The 13,400-nt window shown below is 45.9% G+C and overlaps 1 protein-coding gene across 2 annotated transcripts in view; it reads left to right on the forward strand.

Annotated features, from left to right (window-relative positions):
- ldlrad4a (low density lipoprotein receptor class A domain containing 4a) overlaps positions 1-13,400 on the forward strand; it is a 336,816-nt gene that overhangs the window by 114,521 nt on the left and 208,895 nt on the right. The window lies entirely within an intron of this gene.

The raw sequence follows: 13,400 nt of genomic DNA on the forward strand, positions 1-13,400 counted from the left end.
GAAGTAATCAATTGCCAAGTTGTGCGTAGTATTAGCAAATGTGCAAAATTTTTCCTGTTAGAACCCTTCAAGTAGAAATTTGTTTAACAGTAGTACAACTTTTCTACAATGGAAGTGTCCACATCACTGCCTGTAAACTAAGCAGCAGCAACACTGAGGTGAGGTCGTCAAATATTTAGTATTACCTGTTGTGTAGAAATTTTCCTGTAACGCATTAAATGGAAATTTCTTCAACATTATTAAACAATTATTCAATAACCAATATATCAACACAATTACTTCTAAACGTAACAACAATTTTGACTTTTAAACTTTTAGCTGTTTACAAAATATGTACAGTTCTGCAGTGGAAAGAGTGATTGAGTAATTGCTGAGGGTGAGAATGAGCAGGAGCACATGGACTCTGCAGGCAGGGAGGCAGCCTACTGCTTCATGATCCCGGATTTCTCATCCCAGGTGTGCACGAGCCCTTGATCCACGATGACGGCCCCTGAGACCCACGTGTTAGCTGGGATCAGGGTGTTGGGAAGTGGGTGGGATTCCGATGCTGTTCTGAAGGGACATGAGGCAGAGGTATGATTTTACTACTGGCAGCTGCCTCATGTGATGGGGCTACACCAGTGGAGGGTGCTTCTGAACAGCCTGGTTTTATATAGCTTGTGCACAGAGCCCAGGGAAAGAAGTATATAGCCGTAGTGGGTGTCGCTGGCTTGGGGCACAATAGCATCAGCTGCAGGATGGCTGTTGATCATGATCCCAAACAACCTCCTGGCAAAGGTTATCCAGCTTTTGCCCAATTGGCTCTAGCCCGCAATTGATTGACCCCAGATGTCGCAAATAGTTGCAATGCTCCTGCAGCATCCTTCTCAAGCGCAAGCCCATGTAGTCCTGCTTTCAATCCTCCTGCCTCGACATCGACCCTGCCTCACCGGACCGGGGAACTTCTTGTCTCCCCCCCCACGATGCTCCCTGATGCCCCGACACGTCGGTCTCAAAACGTGGGCTCTCTTGGCCTCACCTCACTGACCCGGCAGGGGCGTTTAGTACCTGTGAGCGGGGAAGTGGGTGCATCTGCTGTAGAATGGCAAAAGGCCAGGAGTCAGTGATGAGGTGGAATGCAAGGAAGGTGGCTACGGGCACGCAACCCCTCCACGTCAGCCCCCTCACAGTGCGGCGTGGGGATAGGAATGCCCAAGCCAAAACACCTGCCTTCTTCTGTGAGGCGCCCGGCCTCCTCTCCTTCTGTTTGTGCCCCACCCCTCTTCCTCATCCTCCTGCTCTGTCTCCGCCTCTGCCCTTCGTGTCCTCTGGCTGGTGTGGACCTGGGCAAGCGAGGATAAAAGGTTACAATGAATTTTAACATTCCTCAGATTAGATACTCAACATTACATTCAATCTACAAATGGAAAACTGCCATTTCGACCCAACTGGTCCATGCCGGTGTTTACATGCCACATGAGCACTTTAATTTACTCCTCTCACCCTGCACCCACAAGTCATAACAGTTTCTCCAAATCCAACCTATCGAACCTGTGTATAATTTCAAATACCTCTATCGGGCCTCCTCTTAATCTTATCCTGGGGTGGATTGTGGCCTAGGAGACAAAGCAAGAGGCTCCGAAACTCACCGACGGCACCGACCTTGGATTGCGCCACAGGCGCAGTACCATGGAATCCCTGCAGCTGCAAGGTCCTCTCCTCGTGAAGAGGAAGCCGCTTCAAGTAGTGGGTTCGTGTTCCAGTCCTGGCGCGCTCTCGTGCATTATGCACCAATTTGCCCTGTGGTGGGAACACATTAAAAACGGTTAGGTGAGTTGGCATGCTAGAGGTGCAGGTGTAGTTTTGCAGAGACATGAAGCTGCCAAATTCATCAGCAGCCCACTTTGATTAATCCGTGCCATTTAGAAAGGCACAGGTTAATCAAGGACAGTCAGCATGGATTTGTTAAGGGAAGGTCATGTCTGACTAACTTGATTGAATTTTTTGAGTAGGTAACAAGGAGGGTCGATGAGGGTAATGCGTTTGACGTAGTGTACATGGATTTAGGCAAGGCTTTTGACAAGTCCCACATGGCAGACTGGTCAAAAAAGTAAAAGCCCAATGGGATCCAACGGAAAATGGCTAGTTGGATCCAAGATTGGCTCAGTGGCAGGAAGTAAAGGGTAATGGTTGACAGGTGTTTTTACAACGGGAAGGCTGTTTCCAGTGGGGTCCCGCAGAGTTCAGTACTAGGTCCCTTGCTTTTTGTGGTATATATTAATGATTTGAACTTGAATGTGGGGGGCTTGATCAAGAAGTTTGCAGATGATACAAAAATTGGCTGCGTGGTTGATAGAGAGGAGGAAAGCTGTAGACTGCAGGAAGATATCAATGGACTGGTTAACTGGGCAGAAAAGTGGCAAATAGAATTCAATCCAGAGAACTGTGAGGTAATGCATTTGGGGAGGGCAAACAAGGCAAAGTAGTACACAATAAATGGGAGGATACTGAGAGCTGTAGAGGAACAAAGGGACCTTGGAGTGCATGTCCACAGATCCCTGAAGGTAGCAGGACAGGTAGATAAGGTGGTTAAAAAGGAATACAGGATATTTTCCTTTATTAGGTGAGGCATAGAATATGAGAGCAGGACAGTTATGCTAGAACTATATAAAATATTGGTTAGGCCACAGCTTGAGTACTACTTACAGTTCTGGTCACTACATTACAGGAACGATGTGATTGCACTAGAGAGGGTACAGAGGCAGGGCTGGAGAATTTTAGCTATGGGAAAAGATTGGATAGGCTGGGCTTGTTTTCTTTGGAACAAAGGAGGCTGAGGGGGAGATTTAATTGAGATGTATAAAATTGTGATGGGACTAGATGGAGTGGATAGGGAGGACCTATTTCCCTTAGCAGAGGGGTCAGTGATCAGGGGGCATAGATTTAAAGTAATTAGTAGAAGGATTAGAGGGGAGCTGAGGAGAAATGTTTTCACCCAGAGGGCGGTGGGGGTCTGGAACTTACTGCCTGAAAGGGTGGTAGAGGCAGAAAACCTCAACTCATTTAAAAACCATTTTGACGTGCACTGAAGTGCCGTAACCTACAGGGCTACGGACCAGGTGCTGGAAAGTGGGATTAAGCTGGATAGCTCTTTTTCAACCAGCACCTTCTCGAGGGCAATTAGGGATGGGCAATAAATGCTGGCCTCGCCAGCGACGCCCACATCCCGTGAACGAATAAAAAAAAACAGGCACAATGGGCTGAATGGCCACCTCCTATGCTGTAACTTTCTATGATTCTGTAAAAGGATGATGCTCCTGGCAACACACTTTTTATGACTTTTAATTTGCTTTGGGCTCAGCCAAGAACAGGGATGTCAAATTCAATTTACATGTTTTTTTAATTCATTCATGGGATGTGGGCATCACTGGCAAGTCCAGCATTTATTGCCCATCCCTAATTGCCCTCGAGAAGGTTGTGGTGAGCCGCCTCTTGAATCGCTGCAGTCAGTGTGGTGAAGATACTGTTGGGTAGGGAGTGCCAGGATTTTGACCAACCCATGGTGGGCCTGATCCGACATCCTGTCACTTGGTGTGGGCCACATTCAGCAAAAGTTATTTGGACACACTGGGGTAGAATTGGTTCATGTTTTGCCGGTTTTTTGGATGTAAAATGGGCTCAATGTAGACCAATTTCTGGGCGTGAGGTCTTGCACCTAATCTGTGCCAATTGTCCTCACTTTTTAGGCATCCCTGGCACCTGCCTGAAATCAGCGGTGGATCTATTTAAATATGCAAAGAAAGGTCTGTTTTAGGACCTTTCTGCAAAATGCTTGAAAAATTAGATGGCGCATGCGTCATGCTAGCTCCGACTAGTTTTTCCAGTTCTACAGCAGTCTAAACAGCGATCCAGTCAAGCAGGCTGCTTTGTCCTGGATGGTGTTGAGCTTCTTGGGTGTTGTTGGAGCTGCACTCATCCAGGCAACTGGAGAGTATTCCATCGCACTCCTGACTTGTGCCTTGTAGATGGTGGAAAGGCTTTGGGGAGTCAGGAGATGAGTCACTTGCCGCAGAATACCCAGCCTTTGACCTGCTCTTGTAGCCAAAGTATTTATATGGCCGGTCCAGTTAAGTTTCTGGTCAATGGTGACCCCCAGGATGTTGATGGTGGGGGATTTCGGCGATGGTAATGCCGTTGAATGTCAAGGGGAGGTGGTTAGACTCTCTCCTGTTGGAGATGGTCATTGCCTGGCGCGAATGTTACTTGCCACTTATCAGCCCAAGCCTGGATGTTGTCCAGGTCTTGCTGCATGCGGGCACAGACTGCTTCATTATTTGAGGGGTTGCGAATGGAACTGAACACTGTGCAATCGTCAGCGAACATCCCTATTTCTGATTTTATGATGGAGGAAAGGTCATTGATGAAGCAGCTGAAGATGGTTGGGCCTAGGACACTGCCCTGAGGAACTGCTGCAGCAATGTCCTGGGGCTGAGATGATTGGCCTTCAACAACTGCTACCATCTTCCTTTGTGCTAGGTATGACTCCAGCCACTGGAGAGTTTTCCCCCTGATTCCCATTGACTTCAATTTTACTAGGGCTCCTTGGTGCCACACTCGGTCAAATGCTGCCTTGATGTCAAGGGCAGTCACTCTCACCTCCCCTCTGGAATTCAGCTCTTTTATCCATGTTTGGACCAAGGCTGTAATGAGTTCTGGAGCCGAGTGGTTCTGGTGGAACCCAAACTGAGCATCGGTGAGCAGGTTATTGGTGAGTAAGTGCCGCTTGATAGCACTGTCGAGACACCTTCCATCACTTTGCTGATGATTGAGAGTAGACTGATGGGGCGGTAATTGGCCGGATTGGATTTGTCTTGCTTTTTGTGGACAGGACATACCTGGGCAATTTTCCACATTGTTGGGTAGATGCCAGTGTTGTAGCTGTACTGGAACAGCTTGGCTAGAGGCGCAGCTAGTTCTGGAGCACAAGTCTTCAGCACTACAGCCGGGATGTTGTTGGGGCCGATAGCCGTTGCTGTATCCAGTGCACTCAGCAGTTTCTTGATATCACGTGGGGTGAATCGAATTGGCTGAAGACTGGCTTCTGTGATGGTGGGGATATCGGGAGGAGGCGGAGATGGATCATCCACTCGGCACTTCAGGCTGAAGATGGTTGCAAACGTTTCAGCCTTGTCTTTTGTACTCACTTGCTGGACTCTGCCATCATTGAGGATGGGGATGTTTACAGAGCCTCCTCCTCCCGATAGTTGTTTAATTGTCCACCACCATTCACGACTGGATGTGGCAGGACTGTAGAGCTTTGACCTGATCCGTTGGTTGTGGAATCGCTTAGCTCTGTCTATAGCATGTTGCTTCCGCTGTTTAGCATGCATGTAGTCCTGAGTTGTAGCTTCACCGGGTTGGCACCTCATTTTGAGGTATGCCTGGTGCTGCTCCTGGCATGCTCTTCTACACTCCTCATTGAACCAGGGTTGATCCCCTGGCTTGTTGGTAATGGTAGAGTGAGGAATATGCTGGGCCATGAGGTTACAGATTGTGGTGGAATACAATTCTGCTGCTGCTGATGGCCCACAGTGCCTCATGGATGCCCAGTTTTGAGCTGCTAGATCTGTTCTGAATCTATCCCATTTATCACGGTGATAGTGACACACAACACGTTGGATGGTGTCCTCAGTGCGAAGACGGGACTTCGTCTCCACGAGGACTGTGCGGTGGTCACTCCTACCAATACTGTCATGGACAGATGCATTTGCGACAGGTAAATTGGTGAGGATGAGGTCAAGTAAGTTGCTTTTGCCTGTGTGTCAGCAGCTCGGAATCTCAGGTTACTTCTGCAGCCCTGGCCAACACTACCATCACAGATGTCAGTCTTCAGCCAATTCGACTTGTTCCACGTGGCATCAAGAAACAGCTGAGTGCACTGGATACAGCAAGAACTACAGGCCCCGACAAAATCCTGGCTGTAGTGCTGAAGACATGTGCTCCAGAACTAGCCACGCCCTAGCTTAGCTGTGCCGATACAGGTACAACACTGGCACTTACCTGATTATGATGGTTATAGGTTGTTGGAGGTCAATCATCTCTGCCCCAGGACATCTCTGCAGGGCAGCAGGTGCATGGGAACACCATCACCTCCAGGTTCCCCTCCCAAGTCACGCACCATCCTGATTTGGACATACATCGCCATTCCTTAATCATCACTGGGTCAAATCCGGGAACTCCTACCAGGGAACACCTTTGCCACACAGATGCGATGGTTCAAGAAGAAGGCACACCATCACCTTCTCAAGGGGATCTATGGATGGGCAATAAATGCCAGCGTTGCCAGTGATGCCCAGGTCCTGAGATTGAACAAAATACAAGTAAATCTCATGTATAGTTGTTTTCTGCTGTTACAGATTTGATTGTCATAGACACCTTCTTGGGTTGAGCGGTATCAGTTAGTACTATAAGTGGTCTGAATGCCATACTTTTCTGGGGATTGATTCACACTGCTCTATATTTGTATGGTAATGGCATCCAGGACTATAACGATGGAACCCTTGTTTGATCTGGAGTGGATCTCCATGTCTTACGCTACTGTAGTTGGCCTTCATTGCCAGAGGATTTGAGATCAGGAGCAAGGATGTCTTACTACAGTTACCTGGAGTATTAGAATCATAGAATCATAGAAGTTTACAACATGGAAACAGGCCCTTCGGCCCAACATGTCCATGTCGCCCAGTTTATACCACTAAGCTAGTCCCAATTGCCTGCACTTGGCCCATATCCCTCTATACCCATCTTACCCATGTAACTGTCCAAATGCTTTTTAAAAGACAGAATTGTACCCGCCTCTACTACCGCCTCTGGCAGCTCGTTCCAGACACTCACCACCCTTTGAGTGAAAAAATTGCCCCTCTGGACCCTTTTGTATCTCTCCCCTCTCACCTTAAATCTATGCCCCCTCGTTATAGACTCCCCTACCTTTGGGAAAAGATTTTGACTATCTACCTTATCTATGCCCCTCATTATTTTATAGACTTCTAGAAGATCACCCCTAAACCTCCTACTCTCCAGGGAAAAAAGTCTCAGTCTATCCCTATAAGTCAAACCATCAAGTCCCGGTAGCATCCTAGTAAATCTTTTCTGCACTCTTTCTAGTTTAATAATATCCTTTCTATAATAGGGTGACCAGAACTGTACACAGTATTCCAAGTGTGGCCTAACTAATGTCTTGTACAACTTCAACAAGACATCATAACTCCTGTATTCAATGTTCTGACCAATGAAACCAAGCATGCTGAATGCCTTCTTCACCACCCTATCCACCTGTGACTCCACTTTCAAGGAGCTATGAACCTGTACTCCTAGATCTCTTTGTTCTATAACTCCCCCCAACTCCGTACCATTAACGGAGTAGGTCCTGGCCCGATTCGATCTCCCAAAATGCATCACCTCACATTTATCTAAATTAAACTCCATCTGCCATTCATCGGCCCACTGGCCCAATTTATCAAGATCCCGTTGCAATCCTAGATAACCTTCTTCACTGTCCACAATGCCACCAATCTTGGTGTCATCTGCAAACTTACTAACCATGCCTCCTAAATTCTCATCCAAATCATTAATATAAATAACAAATAACAGCGGACCCAGCACCGATCCCTGAGGCACACCGCTGGTCACAGGCCTCCAGTTTGAAAAACAACCCTCTACAACCACCCTATGTCTTCTGTCGTCAATCCAATTTTGTATCCAATTGGCTACCTCACCTTGGATCCCGTGAGATTTAACCTTATGTAACAACCTACCATGCGGTACCTTGTCAAAGGCTTTGCTAAAGTCCATGTAGACCACGTCTACTGCACAGCCCTCATCTATCTTCTTGGTTACCCCTTCAAAAAACTCAATCAAATTCGTGAGACATGATTTTCCTCTCACAAAACCATGCTGACTGTTCCTAATCAGTCCCTGCCTCTTCAAATGCCTGTAGATCCTGTCTCTCAGAATATCCTCTAACAACTTACCCACTACAGATGTCAGGCTCACCGGTCTGTAGTTCCCAGGCTTTTCCCTGCCGCCCTTCTTAAACAAAGGCACAACATTTGCTACCCTCCAATCTTCAGGCACCTCACCTGTAGCTGTCGATGATTCAAATATCTCTGCTAGGGGAGCCGCAATTTCCTCCCTAACCTCCCATAACGTCCTGGGATACATTTCATCAGGTCCCGGAGATTTATCTACCTTGATGCACGTTAAGACTTCCAGCACCTCCCTCTCTGTAATATGTACACTGCTCAAGGCATCACTATTTATTTCCCCAAGTTCCCTAACATCCATGCCTTTCTCAACCGTAAATACCGATGTGAAATATTCATTTAGGATCTCACCCATCTCTTGTGGTTCCGCACATAGATGACCTTGTTGATCCTTAAGAGGCCCTACTCTCTCCCTAGTTACTCTTTTGGCCTTTATGTATTGCGTGCAGTTTTGTTCTCCTTACCTAAGAAAGGATATATTTGCCATAGAGGGAATGCAGCGAAGGTTCATCAGACTGATTCCTTGGATGGCAGGACTGTCACATGAGGAGAGATTGGGTCGACTAGGTGTGTATTCACTAGAATTTAGAAGAATGAGAGGGGATCTCATTGAAACATAAAATTCTGACAGGTCTAGACAGACTGGATGCAGGGAGGATGTTTCCCCTGGCTGGAGTGTCTAGAACGAGGGGTCACAGTCTCCGGATACGGGGTAGGACATTTCGGACTGAGATGAGAAGAAATTTCTTCACTCAGAGGGTGGTGAACCTGTGGAATTCTCTACCAGAGAAGGCTATGGAGGTCAAGTCACTGAATATATTTAAGAAGGAGCTAGATGGATTTCTAGACACAAAAGGCATCAAGGGGTATGGGGAAAGAGCGGGAATATGGTATTGAGGTAGAGGATCAGCTATGATCATATTGAATGGCGGAGCAAGCTCGAAGGGCCGAATGGCCTACTCCTACTCCTATTTTCTGTGTTTATGTTTCAATCACTCCAAAGGTGGACTGAGTTAACACCTAGTTCAATTGGTGCATTTTATATTTGTTTAATGATATGAACTAAAGAACACACAATTAGACTCCCACTCTGCTGGGCCATCTTACTCAACTTAAACAGAATAATCTTTGCACCCTATCCTACAGTCCAGCACAGAGCATCTCTCCCTGCAGTCTCTTGTCTTTCCAGCTTTGCAGGACTTTGCTGTTTGACTGTGCAGCCTATTTTCAAGAAAACAGACTGGCACACTTGGTGTCTCTGTTCAGCTTTATTGCTGACTGTTCACAGACAAGCAACAGAATTGCTTATTATTTGGTCTGTGAGAAAAATAACTTCAGGTTAGCATATTAATCATCTGTCGTCTGACTTTGGATTCACAACCTGGCATAGGCTGTCCTCAGCAAAGTCGAAGGAATGAAAGGGGCAGTGGCAGCATGGATATGCAATTGGCTAAGTGACAGGAAACAGAGAGTAGTGGTGAACGGTTGTTTTTCGGACTGGAGGAAGGTACACAGTGGTGTTCCCCAGGGGTCGGTATTGGGACCAGTGCTTTTTTTGATACATTAAATGACTTGGACTTGGATGTACAGGGCACAATTTCAAAATTTGCAGATGACACAAAACTTGGAAGTGTAGTAAACAGTGAGGAGGCTAGTAATAGACTTCAAGAGGACATAGACAGGCTGGTGGAATGGGCGGATACATGGCAGATGAAATTTAATGCAGAGAAGTGCGAAATGATACATTTTGGCAGGAAGAACGAGGAGAGGCAATATAAACTAATCTAAAGGAGGTGCAGGAACAGAGAGACCTGGGGGTATATGTGCACAAATCTTTGAAGGTGGCAGGACAGGTTGAGAAAGCGGTGAAAAAAAGCATATGGGATCCTGGGCTTTATAAATAGAGGCATGGAGTACAAAAGCAAGGAAGTTATGTTGAACCTTTATAAAACACTGGTTTAGCCACAACAGGAATATTGTGTCCAATTCTGGACACCACACTTTAGGAAGGATGTGAAGTCCTTAAGAGAGGGTGCAGAAAAGATTTACTAGAATTGTTCCAGGGATGAAGGACTTCAGTTACGTGGATAGACTGGAGAAGCTGGGATTGTTCTTCTTAGTGTAGAGAAGGAGATTTGATAGAAGTGTTCAAAAATTATGACTGGTTTAGACAGAGTAGATGAAGAGAAACTGTCCCCATTGACGGAAGGGTCGAGATCCAGAGGACTCAGATTTGAGGTGATTGGCAAAAGAACCAAAGGCGACATGAGGAAAATCATTTTGACGCAGCGAGTAGTTTATGATCTGGAATGCATTGCCTGAGGGGGTGGTGGAAGCAGATTCAATCGTGACTTTCAAAAAAGAATTGGATAAATATTTGACGGGAAAACATTTGCAAGGCTACGGGGAAAGAGCAGGGGAATGGGACTAATTGGATTGCTCTTACAAAGAGCCGGCACAGGCTCGATGGGCTGAATTGCCTTCTTCTGTGCTGCAACGATTTTATGATTCTATAAACTAATCCCTGTAAAGCCAGCTTTAACTCAAAAGACATTTTAAAATAATTTATATCTAGATCCTTTCCGTGGAAATTTGGCCAAAAAATTCTGAAATGTGACACCTCACGTTGACATCAAACTACAGACGCCCTGTTCCATATCATTCACCAATATCATGTGATAGAAGAACCAGAACGGATCCCCATGGAACTCCATTGTTTACTTTTTTCTAGGCAGAGCATTTTCCATTTATCATCACCTTCTTTCTTATATTGCTAAAGCAGGTCTCAATCCATCTAGGCAATTTATCAACTGTTCCCTATATACAGGTATCACCTACAGCATTCCTTAGCCAGCACTTTTCCCTATGGATGATAAGTCTAACTGATTTGCCATTACCAGATTTATGTCTTACTCCTTTTTTGAATATTTGCAATCCTCCAGTTCTCTGATACTTCAGTATTTATGAGGTTCTCTCTCCCCCCCACTCACACACATGGAATGGTCCTGTGTGAAATTAGTTTAGGCATTCTCAATCTAGTTCTTATTGGGTGTGACTTAGACAAAGCTGTTTAGAACAGTTTAGAAATCTCCTTCAAAGAGAACTATAAAGATGGCTGTACAGTAAACGGGAAGCTAAGTCTGCATATTGCTGTTTTGACCTGTAAATGCTTGATGCTCTGTGTTAGATTTTGAGTTTTTACACTAGATATTTTTCAACATAATAGACCATTCCTGTAAGCAAGCCTGCACTCCCTATGACCTGGAGGGTGCCCTTACTTTCCCAGTACCTTGATAAATATAATGAGACCAGGGGCTCAATTTTAAAATTAAATTGTGGGTCCTTTGGGGGCGTGGGGGCTGCGAAAATGGCAAAAACCCCCAGCAGGTTTGGAAGCCGGCTCCGACCCCCTGACTTCCGAGTTTCCCACAGACGCACTTGTGTGCGCGCGTGCTTCCCAAATCTGGAAGTCCTGCAGCAATTAAAGCCGGTGGGATAATAGATAAAGAACCAAATGTACCTCATTGAGGTACTTAAGGTACTTTACTTCTGGCATATTAGGTAGTTAAAACGATTTTAGACTTACCTGGGCAGCTTCCAATTCGTGCCTGATCAGGCAAAAATAAACTAAATAAATTAAATAAAAAACCATTGCACAAAGTTTGAAAAAAAACAAAATAAACCTACCTTTCCACCCTGCTCCGATGTCCCTCTCAGCCCCCGATCCCCCTCTCCGATATCCCCCTCATGTCCCCCCTACCTTCCACTCTCTTCCCCCCCAGGGCCGGATGACGTGTCTGTCCTTCTCTCCCCCTCACTCCCCTTCGGCGTTGCAGCTCCTGTCGGCAGCCAGCCTGTCAATCAGGGGCTGCCCGGTGCGAAACCCGGAAAGAACTTTAATCACCATCAATTACATCGCGATTGCATCAGAAAACGGTAAGATTTTTTTTTTATTTGGGGTTGCCACTCACACCTTCACCCCCCCACAACTGCCAACCCGCCACCATTTCAAAATTGAGCCCCAGGAGTTGAAGAGAGATGTTATTATATTCTTGTATACTACATATACCACTTACTGTCACATGTTTTCCTTTACTTTAGTAGGTGGAAGAATTAATTCCATAGCTAAGACCATAAACTACTGGTCAGAGTTTTTGGAGTAGGGGGAGGCAAATAGGAAGGGTAGAAGGGAACAGGGAGTGACAGGAGGGGAAGGAGAAGACCTTGGGAGGGAGAGCAGAGGATGAGAAGAAGACTGCTGAGAAAGGAGCGATCAATGGAGGTAGGGGGATTAAGGCATAGAACAGTAACATCAAGGGAGGAGAAATACAGCACTGGGTTGAGAGGATGGGAAATGCATTTGGGGGGAGGGGGTTACTTTAAAAGTAAAATGAAGTGGGGTAGGGGTAGCCTGTTAGGGACAACTGGAGGGTTGGGTGGTGGGGGGGGGGGGGAAAGGGATTAAAATCTTGCTTAGCAATGGGAAGAGTTGAGGGCTGAAACTTAGCTTTGTGGGCATGGGGTGAAAGCCAAAATCTAGTTCATGGGTGGAGGGGGTTTGGAGGCTGAAATTATGCTCAGTAGGTGGGAGAGGTGAATGAAAGCTGAAATCTTACCCAGTGTTGGGTGGGGAGGGATTCAGGTCCAATATCTACCTGGGGCAGGAGTGTGGAAGGCCAAAATCTGAGCGCAAGGGTTAGAGCTGAAATCCTGCTCAGGATACCAGAAGTAGAAACATTTTCTATTCCTCAGCTGCTGTAATCCAAGCTTGATTAGCACCAAATTCAGTTCAATTTATATAAAGGTGTGTCACCATCTGGACCCCATTGAAAATCAATTGCACAGATAATTAATCATCATTCTCTTGTTCTCTTATTTGTCATTTTTTCAATTTATAAATCTGTTTAAATAGTAAATGGTGATAATTTTGGACATACTAGCTTTACTGAACCTGACAGTATGAGGAAGCTGTATTAACCTGATTACAGTGTTGGTAACTTGGAGATGTGTTAAATCAGCTCCTTCAGACCCCCACATTCAGTAACTTTGCAGGGCATTGCCGTACATTCTTACTCGTATTTACTGTCTAAACAATTTTTTAAAAGTGTCTGCTTGGCTCAGTTGGTGGCACTCTTATCTCTGAGTCGGAAATGTATGGGTTCAAGCCACCTGCCAGGATTCAGGCAAGTAACTTAGATAGGTGCTCAAGTACAGTACTGAGGGTTAGAGGTGGTGTCTTTCAGTTGAGGTATTCAACCAAAGGCCTTTATGCCTGTTCTGCTGGTCTAGGTGGATATAAAAGATCCAATGTCACTATTTGAATTAGACCAAGGAGTGCTCCTGGTATCCTGGCCAACATTCCTTCCCCAACCAACATTTAAA

This window comes from Heptranchias perlo, chromosome 3 (genome assembly GCF_035084215.1).
Source record: "Heptranchias perlo isolate sHepPer1 chromosome 3, sHepPer1.hap1, whole genome shotgun sequence".
NCBI lineage: Eukaryota > Metazoa > Chordata > Chondrichthyes > Hexanchiformes > Hexanchidae > Heptranchias > Heptranchias perlo.